The sequence below is a fragment of the Pelodiscus sinensis genome, chromosome 4 (assembly GCF_049634645.1).
Source record: "Pelodiscus sinensis isolate JC-2024 chromosome 4, ASM4963464v1, whole genome shotgun sequence".
In the NCBI taxonomy this organism is placed as follows: domain Eukaryota; kingdom Metazoa; phylum Chordata; order Testudines; family Trionychidae; genus Pelodiscus; species Pelodiscus sinensis.
Window position 1 is genome coordinate 121,868,514 of NC_134714.1, and position 14,717 is coordinate 121,883,230.

The 14,717-nt window shown below is 45.1% G+C and overlaps 2 long non-coding RNA genes across 2 annotated transcripts in view; both read left to right on the forward strand.

The window, feature by feature from the left end:
- Positions 1-3,441, forward strand: part of LOC142829256 (uncharacterized) — a 36,031-nt gene extending 32,590 nt beyond the window's left edge. Inside the window, exons 2-3 of the long non-coding RNA XR_012903689.1 lie at positions 3,104-3,213; positions 3,311-3,441. This is a non-coding gene — a long non-coding RNA (uncharacterized LOC142829256). The remainder of the gene's footprint in view (positions 1-3,103; positions 3,214-3,310) is intronic.
- Positions 3,442-7,828: 4,387 nt separating this feature from the next.
- LOC112546086 (uncharacterized) lies at positions 7,829-14,371 on the forward strand. Its single transcript, XR_003089720.2, has 4 exons — positions 7,829-7,982; positions 10,637-10,755; positions 11,746-11,898; positions 12,561-14,371. It is a non-coding gene; the product is annotated as an uncharacterized LOC112546086 (long non-coding RNA).
- Positions 14,372-14,717: the final 346 nt, after the last annotated feature.

The following is a 14,717-nucleotide window of genomic DNA, read 5'->3' on the forward strand; positions in this document are numbered from 1 at the left end:
GCAGGACCCTGACTCTCTTTGAGGTACTCCTGCTCGTTATCCTAGCCTTAAGAGGAGGGATTGTGTCTGAGGTACCAGGACAATGCTGAGGTTGACTGTCCCTACCACTCACACTGGTGTCATCTCCAATGCTGCGATGGGGATCTGCTCGAGCGCAACAGCACCACATGCAAAGATCCTGTAGTTCAGTGGCATTCAGCAGATTGGCAATGGTACACCTCACGCTTCTTGAGCGGTGCCTGTCCGTCGAGCAAGAACCTGGGATGCGGCTTCCAGCGGCTCCCCTTGGCTGCAAATGGTGAACCAGAGCCAATGGGCACCGCGAGGCTCCGTGGTGAGGAGCTGGTAAGTAAACAAACCAGAACGGCCAGTTAGCAGCTGTCTCAGAGTGGGTCCACGGACCACTTTGAGAAACACTATTCTAACATGATGGTGCAGTAAAGCCCTCCTCCAGTCCCAGCAGCCTCTGGAGGCCTAAGACTCCCCCTCTGTGAGGGAAGAAGTGGTGGTATAGAGCCCAAGCACCCAATATGGGATAGAATGGTGTGTGTGTGTGTGTGTGTACAATGATCCTCACCAACACCTTTGTAGCCATTTACACTAGTGCAAAGCAGGATATGCTACCTAATTGGACTTCCTCTTAAAAACAAGTACAAAGGACTATGCAAGATCCAGGCAATGATGAATCAGGTCCAATGTACCATGCCTTATGTAGAAAGGCATTTCCCATAACTTGAGCTTGCTCTGCCAGCTGGGAAAACTCAACATGTCTATTTTTGTCCAATGTCTCCCCAAACAAAAGGCCTAAGTTGCTGTTTAATTACCAACAACTCGACTCTGGTCATTAGTTAGGAAGTCTCAGAGAGGTGGCTGTGTTAGTCTGTAACTTTAAAAACAATGGGCAGTCCTGTGGCATTGTAGAGACTAACAAAAATATACATAGTATCACGAGCTTTCATGGGCACAACCCACTTCTTCAGCTGAGCTGCAAGAATGAGCAATTGCACTCAACAGCTGTAAAAAGCAAAACTGGAGATCCTAGCAAAGGTGCAAATCAGGGGAAACAAAAAAATCTGTCATGTACAGTATTGCTTTTTATTTATCCAAGTGTGTATTTAATCCCTTTCCTGTGTGACACAAGCCCCCCCAGCTGTCTGACTGTTCCAGCAAGGGAGGGGGGAATCCCTCCTCCTCAGAGCTGTTTAGTCTTCGTTATTCTTTTCAAGGTCTCCCCTCTCTGCTGCCAGGGCTTCATTTCATTCCCTTCCCTGGGCTGCAGGGCCCATCAGCCACTCACATCAAGGTCATCCTTTGTTGTCCTCTCACTCTTTCTCTTCCAATGCCCCTCCCCCAATCACTCCGCTGCAGGTGCCACTTGCCTCTCTGCCAGGTGTGTCCCTGGGGAAGTTTTCCTGTTATTTTCCCTTCTCACATCTGTGGCGGGAGCATTCAGAAGCTGTATAATCATAGGGGGGAAAAAAGCTAAAACTTAGGTTACAGTGCAGCCTATTTAAGCATCCATTATGTCGACCCGAGGTGTGAACAAACCACCCCAAGTTACAGAAGTTACACCGACGTACGCACTTGTGTGCACAGTGCTATGTGGATAGGAGAGCTCTCTCCTGTTGACAGACACAGGATGGACTAGGCATTTACGGAGGACACCAGGCTTAAAGGGACAGCAAATTAGAAGTGAATTATTTCTCAAATTAAAAAAAAAGTATTAATATGTTCTTTCTGTAAACAAAAGTATCTCATTTTGGACTTGTGACAGTGCAGCATTGCCACGTCAGGAGTTATACCATTTATTTTACACTGTGGTGTGTGTAAATACAGTTCTGTGTCACAGGCAGCATAGCTTCAAAAGAGCACTGCCTGGCTTTGCGCCCAGGGGGCGGGGTCTGGCAGTTTGGTCATTCTCTGTATAGCCCAGTGCTGGTTAGTCACACAGTTGAAGCAGTGTTGCTCACTGCTTACTGAACGCTGGCTAGTGAGCCGCAGCAGCTGTTCTGCTGAGTTACAAGCCATGATCACACCCAGTGCACAAGGGTTGCAACTCAAAAAGAGACGTCAGCTTACCCTATACACCTGTACAGTGGTCTCCAACCTTTTTACACCCAAGATCGCTTTTTAAGTCTCAGAACAGGCGAAGATCTACCGCCCCGCCCCTTCCTTGAAGCCCTGCCCCTTCCTTGAAGCCCTGCCCTCTCTATTCTCCTCTCTATCACTTGCTATCCCCAGCCCATATACAGTTTATTTTTAAATTATGCAATATATAAAATTAAAATCACATGTTTATAGTTATGAAATAAATGGTCTGTTTTTAATTCATGCTATTTAAATGTCAAATGAGGCATTTACAATTATACATTTTGTTCTCTGCTATTTTGTAAATCTAAACTCAAGTATTGATAATTATATATTTTTTCTTCCAATAACAAAGTCTCAGTGTGAAACCTGTGACTGAACAGTATCTGCCAGTGTCTTGAAGTCTGGGTTGTAGTCTGAGATTGCTAGTTGTATACAGTTCATCAGATGGGCATCTGTGATCCTGCACTCAGCCTGGGAAGCTTGCTCCAGCATAGCTGGAGCTAGACGCAGCCTCCCTGGGCTGAGCGCAGGGCAGCCGGGCTGGAGGGAAGAGAAGTGGCTGCCCGGCCAGCTGGCCATGGCGCTCAGCCAGGATGCACCAAGCTCCACATGGGCAGGCACAGAGGAGAAGCTGCCGATCAGCTGGAGCGCGGGGCAGCCGCTTTCAGCTGAAAGCCACAGTCAGCTTGCTGGGTTGTTTCAGCCCTCCCAATCTCCCAGCTCCCACCATTCCTCGCAGCTACTCACCTGTGTTGTTGCTCGGTGAGTAGCTGCTCCTCAAATGAGGAAATCTAATGTAAATGTACTGCGCAGGCACGCAGTTCAGAGAGGGCTCAAGAGCTACTCTTAGAGCCCCTGAGATCTACCGGTAGATCGCGATCTACTGGTTGGTGACCATGGCACTAGTACAATTGTGTTGATTAATGAAAAGCAGAAAAAAAATTGAGTGCCAAATAAATAAAGGTCCAATTTCATTCTAGACTTCTCATTTTTCTCTATATTGAATGTGTAGGCCGGGAAGTGGACACGATAGCCAAAGTCACCTTGGGTGCAAAAAACCTTGCGGCTGGCTCTGGACAGACAGCAAATGCACTGCAGCTGTGCCACTGCAGTGCTATATAGGTAGGTGTGCCCTAAATTTCTTGGGAGGGATCTAGGCCACTGATGTACATTGATGCATATGTACCAGGGAATTAAACCTATTGTCCGTATTCTGCAGGAGAGGAGAGTCCAGCTGTGGCCTAGGACCAGGGAGAGGATCGCTACAAATAGACTGGTGCACATGGAAGATAATAGGCTAACACAGGAATCGTGTACTGTGCAAAAAGGGTGCAGTGGGAGGTGGTGGAAGAGACAGAAGCATGGCAACTGGTGCTGAGCTACCAAGGATAAAAGCAAGCAATTCAGGAGGCTCCAGAGCATCCACCTTGCTAAGGATGCTAGAAAACATCCATTGAATGAAAAATGAGTGAGAGTGTTTCACATTCAGCTCAGGCTGTCTCTATACTGGGGAAATTGAAAAAAACAACAAATAATCTGGTAGCACTTTATAGATTAACAAAACATGTAGATGGTATCATGAGCTATCGTGCACACAGCCCACTTCTTCAGCTGACCAGAGTGATTACCTGTACAGGCTAATTCGGCTATCCCCTGAAGCTTCTGAACGTACACTGGGAAGGTTTGGCAACAAAAGTGCTGTTGACATGCAAAAGTTGCCAAAAGTGAAAACCGGTCAAACCGGTTTTTCTGCCTCCTACTGTCAACATTTCATGGCCAGGTTGCTAACACCCAGTTGACAGATAAAAGAAAAGCAATGTGGGTATGCATTCCCTGGTGCAGTGCTGTAGGAAGGCAGAGCTGATCCCTTTGCTTCTTGGGCTTCCTTGGGGCTTTGAACTCTCTGGGTGTGTCTAGACTACAGGGTTTTGTTGACAAAAGTAGACTGTTGTTGACAAAACTACACTTGTGTCTACAGTACTGCCGAGTTCTGTTGACAGTAAGTCAACAGAATGCGACAGTTTTGTCGATGGCGGTAAACCTCATTCTATGGAATAACACCTTTTGTCAAGAGTTCTGTCGACAAAAGGCGCTATTGCATCCATACTGTGCTTTTTCAAAAGAGAGCATCTAGACTATCTGTCAAAAAAGCGGCTTGCTCTGTCAACCGAACTGGCTGTTGTCTAGACGCTCTTTGTCGACAGAGGCTTTGTCGACAGTATCTGTCAACAAAGCCTCTGTCGACAAAAGCCTGTAGTCTAGATGTACCCTCCATGCTGAGGAATGTAAAAGCACCACAGGAGTCTCTCCAGCTCTCTCCCTGCAGCAGCAGTCTGTCTGCTGCTGTGTTCCTAGCAGGGAAGAACAGGAGCACTCCAATGATTTGTTTGTACAGTAGGATTTTCCACAGCTCTTGGCACTAATCTAACTCTGCCCCCATTGATGTTGAGGGCAGCAAAGTTAGGCCAAAGTTGGGTATTCTGGGAGTCCCACCCCTTGGCACTGTGATCTTGCACAGTTTTCTCTTCCACACAGCAGAACTATTGCTTGAGCGGTATGTGTTCTGGAAGCAGGGTGTGTAGAACAGTTATTCTGTGAAAGGACCAGCCAGCAAAGATTCACAGAGCTGTCAATTTTTGTCCTCCAGCCACTCAGGTCTGTTAGTTATGGGCAGAACCCCCCTGCATCTTCCATAGGGGAGCAGAACATGTGACCCTGGTGGAATAATAAACTTAATACCTGAGTTTCCTCTTTTCTATGCATAGGGGGGCACAGAACCACTTGTTATAGAAAAAACCCCAAACTCCTTAGCTTGAACTGATCTTGATCTCATGCAGAGAACTGAACCTGCTTGGCAGTGGTTTCTGTTTGTGTGTCCTCAGTCTCTGCACTTCCAGATTTAATCAAAACTGAAGCCCTAAAAGAAAGTCCATGTTTGAGGTACACAAATGCCACACCTAAACAAAATACTGAAATTCTCATCTTTGAGATAGAGCCTCATTTGAACAGCAGGGCTGGGAAGATGATCTGAAAAAACCCAAAACAATTTCATTGATAAGCCAACTGAGGCACAAAGCTACAGCCAGGCATTGCAGAAATCCCCACTCATTTGGGTGTGCAGCTAAACTTCTTAAAGATGCCCTAAAAATTAGAAGCAAAATGCAGGACAATGTAGCACTTTAAAGACTAACAAGATGGTTTATTAGATGATGAGCTTTCGTGGGCCAGACCCACTTCCTCAGATCAAATAGTGGAAGAAAATAGTCACAACCATATATACCAAAGGATACAATTTAAAAAAATGAACACATATGAAAAGGACAAATCACATGTCAGAACAGAAGGGGGATGCGGGGGGGGGGGGGGTGAGGAAGGAAGGTAAGTGTCTGTGAATTGATTATATTAGAGGTGGGGAGAGTGGGATGTTTGTGAGTTACTGGTATTAGAGGTGATAATTGGGGAAGCTATCTTGGTAATGGGTAAGATAGTTTGAGTGTTTGTTCATTCCTTTTTGGAGGGTGTCGAATTTTAACATGAATGACAGTTCAGAGGATTCCCTTTCAAGTGCAGATGTAAAAGGTCTTTGTAGCAGAATGCAGGTGGTTAAGTCATTGAGAGAGTGTCCTTTCTGGTTAAAATGGCAAGAAACTGTTTTTTCTTTGTGATCTTGTCTGATATCTGTTTTGTGGGCATTAATCCTTTGGCGAAGTGTCTGAGATGTTTGTCCAATGTACATAGCAGACGGACACTTTCGGCACATGATAGCATAGATTATATTTCTGGATGTGCAGGAATATGTGTTCTTGATCTTATAACTCACTTGGTTAGGTCCAATAATGGTATCAGCAGAATGAATATGTGGACAAAGCTGGCAACGGGGTTTGTTGCAAGAGAAGGTACAAGGGTTGGTATTAGTGTGGTATGTCCTGTGGTTGTTGGTAAGAATCATCTTGAGGTTAGGTGGTTGTCTATAGGAGACTATGGGTCTGTCTCCCAGAGCCTCTTGGAGTATGGTATCCTGTTCCAGTATAGGCTGTAGTTTATTGATAATGTGTTGGACAGGTTTAAGTTGGGGGTTGTAGGTAATGACAAGTGGTGTTCTATTGTTGGTTTTCTTGGGTCTGTCTTGAAGTAGATGGTTTCTAGGTATTCGTCTGGCTCTTTCAATTTGCTTTTTTATTTCTCCGGGTGGGTAGTTGAGGTTTATAAATGCTTGGTAGAGATCCTGAAGCTTCTGGTCTCTGTCAGTGGGATTAGAGCAGATGCGGTTGTATTGAAGGGCTTGGCTATAGATGATGGATCGTGTGGTGTGTTCTGGATGGGAGCTGGAAGCATGTAGGTAACTGTATGAGTCGGTGGGTTTTCTGTAGAGAGTGGTGTCTAATTTTCCATTGTTGATTTGTACTGTGGTGTCCAGGAAGTGGATTTCTCGTGTAGAATGGTCCATGCTGAGGTTGATGGTGGGGAGTAGGTTGTTGAAATCTCTGTGGAATATCTCCAGTGTTTCTTGGCCATGCGTCCAGATCATAAAGATGTCATCGATGTACCATAGGTAGAGAAGGGGTGAAAGGGGACGGGAGTTGAGGAAACGTTGTTCTAGGTCAGCTATGTACATTGGACAAACGTCTCAGACACTTCGCCGAAGAATCAATGCCCACAAAACAGACATTAGACAGGATCACAAAGAAAAAACAGTTGCTTGCCATTTCGACCAGAAAGGACACTGTCTCAATGACCTACTCACCTGCATCCTACTTCAGAAGACATTCAAATCTGCACTTGAAAGAGAATCCTCTGAACTGGCATTCATGCTAAAATTCGACACTCTCCGTGGGGGCATGAACAAAGACTCCAGCTATCTTACCCATTACAAAGATAGCTTCCCTAATTATCACCTCTAACACTATTAACTCACAGACATCTACCCTTCCCCACCTCTAATATCATTAACTCACAGGCATTCACCTTCCTTCCTCCCCTCCCCCCCCGCATCCCCCTTCTGTTCTGAAATGTGATTTGTCCTTTTCATATGTGTTCACTTTTTTTAATTGTATCCTTTGGTATATATGGCTGTGACTATTTTCTTCCACTATTTGATCTGAGGAAGTGGGTTTGGCCCACGAAAGCTCATCATCTAATAAACCATCTTGTTAGTCTTTAAAGTGCTACATAGTCCTGTATTTTGTTTTAGCTACACCAGACTAACACAGCTACATTTCTATCACTATTGCCAAAGTTCAGTGTGACAGGTCCCCCATCCACTCTAATATAGATGGTGGGTGGTTCCCAGATTAGCTCAGAGGTTCTGATAAGCAGAAAGCATTAAGGGTAGATGACTAAACTCAAGCTCTTGAGCTCAGGGTGTCAGGCTCCCTGTGAGCATTCAAGTCATTGTACTGAGCCACATTAGCAAATACAGTCATCTCAAGGCAGTTACAAAGCTGCAGCTGAGTCTGTTTGAGCAGAGGTTTCTGTGCCACGGTGAGAACTCATCGCAAAGTTCAAGTCGCACTTATTTCAATGGACGCAGAGTTCAGCAGCCCCCGGCGTGATATTTGCACCATTCCTTTGGTAGATCAGAGTCTAAGGTCCGCCTCTCATAAAAAGGGAATTTACACATACTCAGCTGACTTCGCCTTGCCCTTTGGATGGACACATCGACAGCATGCGTGGGTTCAGTGCTCTCTCCTATTTCCTCTTTATTCTTTTGTGTCAGCGCACATTTGAAACAAGACAACTCAGAGCTGCTGCCATGAACTTTGGTTGCAGAGTGAACTGTTTGCTCTGGCTAATCAGGAAGTATTATCTCATCTCCAAAATCAACAACTTGCCTGCTTAAACTGAATGACCCGATGGCTGAGATAATGGACACTAACAAAGCACAGAGCAACGTAAGATTAGAAAAAAAGAATCACACTGCCTGGTCCCTGCCCCATACTGAGGGTGTCTGATGTTGCCCAGCGTGGTACATTCCCTCATCCAAGGAAAATAGGTGAACAGTTGAGCTACTGAAATACCTCTTTGTAGGCAGACAGAAAAAAGGTTGAGACCCCAGCTCAGCAAAGCATTTCAACATGCTCCTAAATCCCACTTACTTCAATGGGACTTAAAATGCAATGTTGATTTGGGATCATATAATCAGCACATAGGAAAACACAAGGCAGCATTCCAAAGCCCAGTTACATTACTAGAATAGTGAAAAAGATGCAGCCATGTTAGTCTGGTGTAGCTGAAACAAAAGCAGAACTATGTAGCACTTTAAAGACTAACAAGATGGTTTATTAGGTGGTGATGAGCTTTCGTGGGCCAGACCCACTTCCTCAGATCAATATGTGGAAGAAAATTGGCACAACCATATATACCAAAGTGATACAATCAAAAAAAAGTGAACACATGTGAAATTGACAAATCAAATTTTAGAACAGAGTGGGGATGAGGGGGGAAGGTAAGTTTCTGTGAGGTAGTGACATAGGGGTGATAATAGGGGAAGTTTCTGTGAGGTAATGACATTAGGGGTGATAATTGGGGAAGCTATCTTTGTAATGGGTGAGATACTTAGAGTCTTTGTTTAAACCCATACATAAAGTGTCAAATTTAAGCATGAATGACAATTCTGAAGCTTCTCGTTGAAGTCTGGAGTTAAAGTCTCTTTGAAGCAATATGCATGTTTTAAGGTCATTAAGTGAATGATCAGTCTGGCTGAGATGGCAGGCAACCACTTTCTCTCTGTGAGAGAGTCTTATGTCTGTTGTGCATGCATTGATTCTTTGGCGAAGTGTCTGAGACGTTTGTCCAATGTACATAGCAGACGGACACTTTAGGCACATGATGGCATAAATTATATTTCTGGATGAACAGGAATATGTGTCCTTGATCTTGTAACTGGCATGGTTAGGTCTAATAATGGTGTCATCAGATATGTGGAAAAAGCTGGCACCAGAGTTTGCTGCAAGGGAAAGTTCCAGGGTTGGTATTAGTGTGGTATGTCCTGTGGTTGTTGGTAAGAATCATCCTGAGGTTAGGTGGTTGTCTATAGGAGACTATGGGTTTGTCTCCCAGAGCCTCTCGGAGTTTAGTATCCTGTTCCAGTATAGGCTGTAGTATATTCATAATGCGTTGGACAGGTTTAAGTTGGGGGCTATAGGTGATGACAAGTGGTGTTCTATTGTTGGTTTTCCTGGGTCTGTCTTAAAGTAGATGGTTTCTGGGTATTAGTTTGGCTCTTTCAATTTGTTTTTTTTTATTTCTCTGGGTGGGTAATTGAGGTTTATAAATGCTTGGTAGAGATCCTGAAGTTTCTGGCCTCTGTCAGTGGTGTTAGAGCAGATGCGATTGTATCGAAGGGCTTGGCTATAGATGATGGATCGTATGGTGTGTTCTGGATGGGAGCTGGAGGCATGTAGGTAACTGTAGGAGTCAGTGGGTTTTCTGTAGTGAGTGGTGTCTAATTTGCCATTAGTGATTTGTACCGTGGTGTCCAGGAAATGGATCTCTCGTGTAGAATGGTCCAGGCTGAGATTGATGGTGGGGTGTAGGTTGTTAAAGTCTCTGTGGAATGTATCCAGTGTTTCTTGGCCATGGTCCAGATCATAAAGATGTCATCGATGTAGCGTAAGTAGAGAGGGGGTAAAAGGGGATGGGATCTGAGGAAACGTTCTAAGTCAGCCATAAAGATGTTAGCGTACTGTGGGGCCATGTGGGTACCCATGGCTATGCTGCTGATCTGGAGGTATAAGTTGTCACCAAATTGGAAATAATTGTGGGTGAGAACAAAAGTTACACAGGTCTGTTACCAGATTGGCAGTGGTATCCTCTGGGATAGTGTTTCTAATTGCTTGTAATCGGTCTTCATGTGGAATATTGGTGTAGAGAGCTTTTACATCCATGGTAGCAAGGATGGCATTATCAGGGAGGTTATTGATGTTTTGTAGTTTTCTCAGGAAGTCAGTAGTATCTTGGAGATAGCTGTGGGTGTTGGTTGTGTAGGGTTTGGGAAGAGAGTCTACATAGCTGGATAATCCAGTAGTGAGCATGCCGATACCTGAGATGATGGGGCGTCCGGGGACCCCAGGTTTATGGATTTTGGGAAGCAGATAGAACAATCCTGGTCAGGGTTGAGAAGGTGTGTCTGTGTGGATTTGGTCCTGAGTAGAGGTGGGGAGTTTAAGGAGAAAGCAACTTTTTTTTTTGGCTCAATAACTTCCCCCCCCTCCCCTCCCCCCCTCCCCTCTGACTCCCCTCCCCCCACAACAAAAAATCCTTGGTGTTCCCCATAAAAAAAATATTGTTTGGTGTTCTTTGGTCTTAAAAAATTTAAGAAACACTGCTTTAGCCCATTCCCCTCTATTGGGCCTGCCAATGGCAGTGAAAGACATTACTGAGTTTCTCTGTGTCAATGGGACTCAAGTTAGGGGCAACCCACAGGTCATAAATGAAGTTAACTCTGCAGCAAGGACAAGCCCTTGAAAATTCAGATTGGGAGCTAGTTTAGTTTCTTCCATCAAACCTCCACACTGGTAGCTTTACAAATGGTTTTCTTTTTCAGAGCAAAGCAGCAGAGGTACTATTATTCCAACATTACAGATGTGGACCTGAGACACAGAAAAACTAAAAGAACTTGCCCGAGTCTGTTGCAAAATACATAATTGACATCTCAAGTCCCAGGTTAGTGTCATAACCACTTTGCCATTGTTCCTTTTGAGGTGACTGGTGGGGAGAAGGGTTTTTTTTTTATCCAGACTTTTTAAAACACTTTGGGTTTTTTTTGTTTTTTGTTTTTTGGCTAAGTCCTATTTAACTCAAATCTCTGACAAACAGTAAGGGAGAACAGCTCTGGCCTTTCATACATGGCCTTTCAGCTGAAGTTAGGGAAAGTTCCCAGTCCAGTTCTCAAGTCCAGGGACTCCTCCATAAAATCAGAGAAGGCAGGGTAAAATAGGCCTCAGGTAAAAAACACGCAGAAAAATAATTCTCACCACAATGCCTACCCTGATGGCTGTGCTCAGTGTTTTGTGTTCTCTTCTGCCCTGCAGGCATGCACCCCTCCCCTTTCAAAGCTCTGAGAAGTATCTGACAACCAAGTGAGCTGCTCTGTTTGGGGAACAAAGAACAAATCTTTGGAATGCTCCTGTCCTGCCTTGCTAGGAACACAGTGGCAGGCAGACTGGTGCTTCTGGGGAAAGGCTAAAGAGACAGTTGTGCTGCTTTGACATTCCTCGTCAGAGAGCTGCAAGGGAATCCTAAGAAGCACAGGGATTAGCCCTGCCTTACCACAACACTGTACAGTGAGGAGCTTACTCACACTGTTTGGTTTTGTCAACAGGGTGCTACCAATGTGGCAATGAAATGTTGACAATGGCAGGCAGAAAAAACAGTTTGACCAGTTTTCACTTTTGGCGACTTTTGCATGTTGACAGCACTTGTGTCACCAAACCCTCCAGTGTGGACATAGTCAATTTCCTCTTATGTCTATGCACCACTTTGGGCACTGGAAAGGCTTTCTGCAGTGCTAATATGATGGGGGCTAATATGACAATGATGGTTTCAACAGTGGCCTAATGGAGTAGGTCACAACTCTTGCTTTGATTAAATCCCCTATCCCCAGAAACATGCTTCTTCAGCATTAAATGCCACCTGCTTGCCTCTGTGTTACAGCTGTCAGACCTGCCATGGTAGGAACCAGTGGCCTTGAACAATGAATCTGTTGAGAATGCAGGGCTGAAGGAACTGAGTTGGATGCAGAACAGCAGGACAGCAGCAGAACTGAAATGGACAGCAGATGCAAGAAACAGAAGTGACCTGGTCCTGGTGAGCATGGATGGGAGAGAAGCAGAGTTTTCTGGGTTGGGGGGCAGTGGGAGAAGAATCTCAGCTCAGCTCTCAGAGAGTTAACACAGACACAAGTGGCTAGAGTGCCACTGAGAAGTGACAAATGAGAGGGAGAAGGGGCAAGTGGAATTTGCTAGGTTTGCAGGAGCTTATTCACTTGCTAGTTCACTTACGTTCACTCATTCAACTTCTAACTGTTCCCTCTGCTGGGGAAAGCTGGTAAAACCACCACCACAGTTCGGGTTTTGTTTTGTTTGAAGTAAGCCTGGCTGCTGGCGAAAGCGGCTGCCCTGACGCAGTGCTCTGGGGCGACAGACTCTTTTCCTCCACTCAGGAATCAGCAGTGCAAGGTCTCCATGCAGTGTCCCGACTGTGTGTCTCAGCCCCCAAGGTTCAGGAGCATAGACATGGCTTAGGCCTTAGTGTCAGTTGTAACAGTGGCTTCTGGGGGGTGGACTATTGTCCACTAGGAATGGGAGAGAGGCCCTTACTTCATCTGACACATGCCACTGTGCATCCAGATTTTTGGTCACACTCACCTGCTTGGATTCAAATCCGGCATTCCGCCACATGAAATAGGATCTTAAATACATTCTCAAGGCTGAGAAGACTACCATTTCACTGTGCATTTCTCCTCGTAGTTGCAAGCTCTACTAGAAAAAAAAAATCAGCGAAGAATGTATTTCAAAGAGACATCTATTAAATGAAACAAGTGTCAGCTTCCCAGATCTGCTGAGCAACACAACAACGACGCACAAAGGGAGCACAACCAATGGCAGGGAGACAATTCACTGCAGGCGTTTGTAGTGAGCATTTGTATTACAGCTGCTGGCAGAAACTCTTTTTGATATCAAGGCCTCATTGTGCTCGACCCTCTACAAACACAGCAAGACTGTCCCTAGACACAGACAAGCTGGACACAAGGTGGGAGAAAGGAATCCTCTTCATTTTACAAAAGAGGAGTGGGGACTTGAGACACACAGAATTGCACAAGGCCACAGAATGCTGATGACCAAGCCAGGAACTGACCTTGGCTACTGAGAAGTGCCAGGTCAATGCTTTAACACACAACAGTCCTTCCTTTCTGATTGCACAAGTGTCACAAAGGCCAAACTAATCTTGAGGAATCTTTAATCCTAGTGGTCACGCGCATGATGGAAAAGAATCAACTTGACTCTTTGAGCTGAGGGTGGCAGTTAGAATACACACTTTGTAAACTGAGCAAATGAAAATCACTGAGACTCAAGGCACTTTTCATAGCTACAGCTCCTTCCTTGACTTGCCCTTTTGAAGAAGGGCAGTGCACATGGCTTAGTTTGGTGCTTAAATGGCAGCTGAACTCTTGAAAGTCAAGCCCCAAGTGATTTGGCCAAAAGGTTACACTATGGATTAAACCCAGTCTCCTGTGTTCCCCAACCAATGTCATACACACTAGGGTATCCCTCTGCTCTAGCTTAGGGCTTGGTTTTGTACAGAACAGATTAGGAGGTTGTAGCCAGACAGGAACCCCCCTGTAACATCCATTTTTGCTTGCCTGGAGCATGCAGGGCACACAGAACAGAAGGCCCGGATATGGCAGGCTGCTGTGACCGTGAATGGCTGTAAACAGAGATATGCCAATTGCTGACCAAGAGGCTGCCAAGGAGTGCCCTTGACTAAATTCCATATTGATACGAACACACAGCCGTCCGCGGGGGGGAGGAAACTCTCGCCCAGTAAAAAAAATGTCTAGTACTCACAATTTAGTTATCTCTCTTGCAAGTGTAAATTAAGTTGAAACTTGCTTGTAAGAACTGGCGCCACAGAAACGAACCAGTACAATTTGGCATCTTAAGATAAGAAAGAGGATACGGGCCCCCAGGGGTATAAAGATGGGTCCAGCAGCATATTTACTCTGAGTGTCAATCTACCATCTATCTGCTGGTCGGGTTAGGTGTTTGACCTCCCGAGATTCCACGGGGATGCCCACCTCGCATTCGTCTTTCCTAGGAATTGAGGGACCCGCCCTGGCTTGACCCACTGGAGTCGAGAGGCACAGAAGGGGGTAAAAATTGTACCTGGATGTGGTCCTTTGTCTTAAGTGTACACGTAGACTTAGAGCTCTTTAAAGATTAAGCTGTCACTTGGTACCATTATTTCTATTTTCTATATTTTCTTTGTAACCATTTTTAAGATCTGTATTTGCTAGCAGTTAAGAAATAGAGCAATAGCCATTATAACCATAAGATTTGTATTTGCTAGCAGTTAAGAAATAGAGCAATAGCCATTATAACCATAAGATCTGTATTTGCTAGCAGTTAAGAAAGAGAGCAATAGCCATTGTAACCATATGCTTTATAAGTCTTTTTAATAAACCTGTAACTGTTTAAGTTTTAACCTGACTCCTTCAGTTGCTGTAACAGAACCAAGCACAATTTAAAAGAACTTCAGCCAGTCATAAGGGACAGGTATAGGAAGAGCTTGGGCGTTTGGATCGTGCCACTCCCAGGTGACAGATCCATTGGGGCATCTCTCAGTCTTCCCTAGACTGCCCACTGCGTAGGGATTCTGTATCCTAGCAGCTGAAATCTGAGATGTAATAAGCTCTTCCTATAAACTTCTAGGGTGTCTATCAGCCTGTTGGCTGCCCTCCGCATTGAGACCCCGGTCCTAGCGGTAAAGGCACGGACATTAAAGACTCGGGTGTAACACACACACACACACACTGCCCTGACCGTCGGCTGACAGAGGTTTGTGGTACAATTTCAAGGTGAAAAGACACGAGCCAGGACAGGGTCTAGTGTTAAGAGGCTGCTACA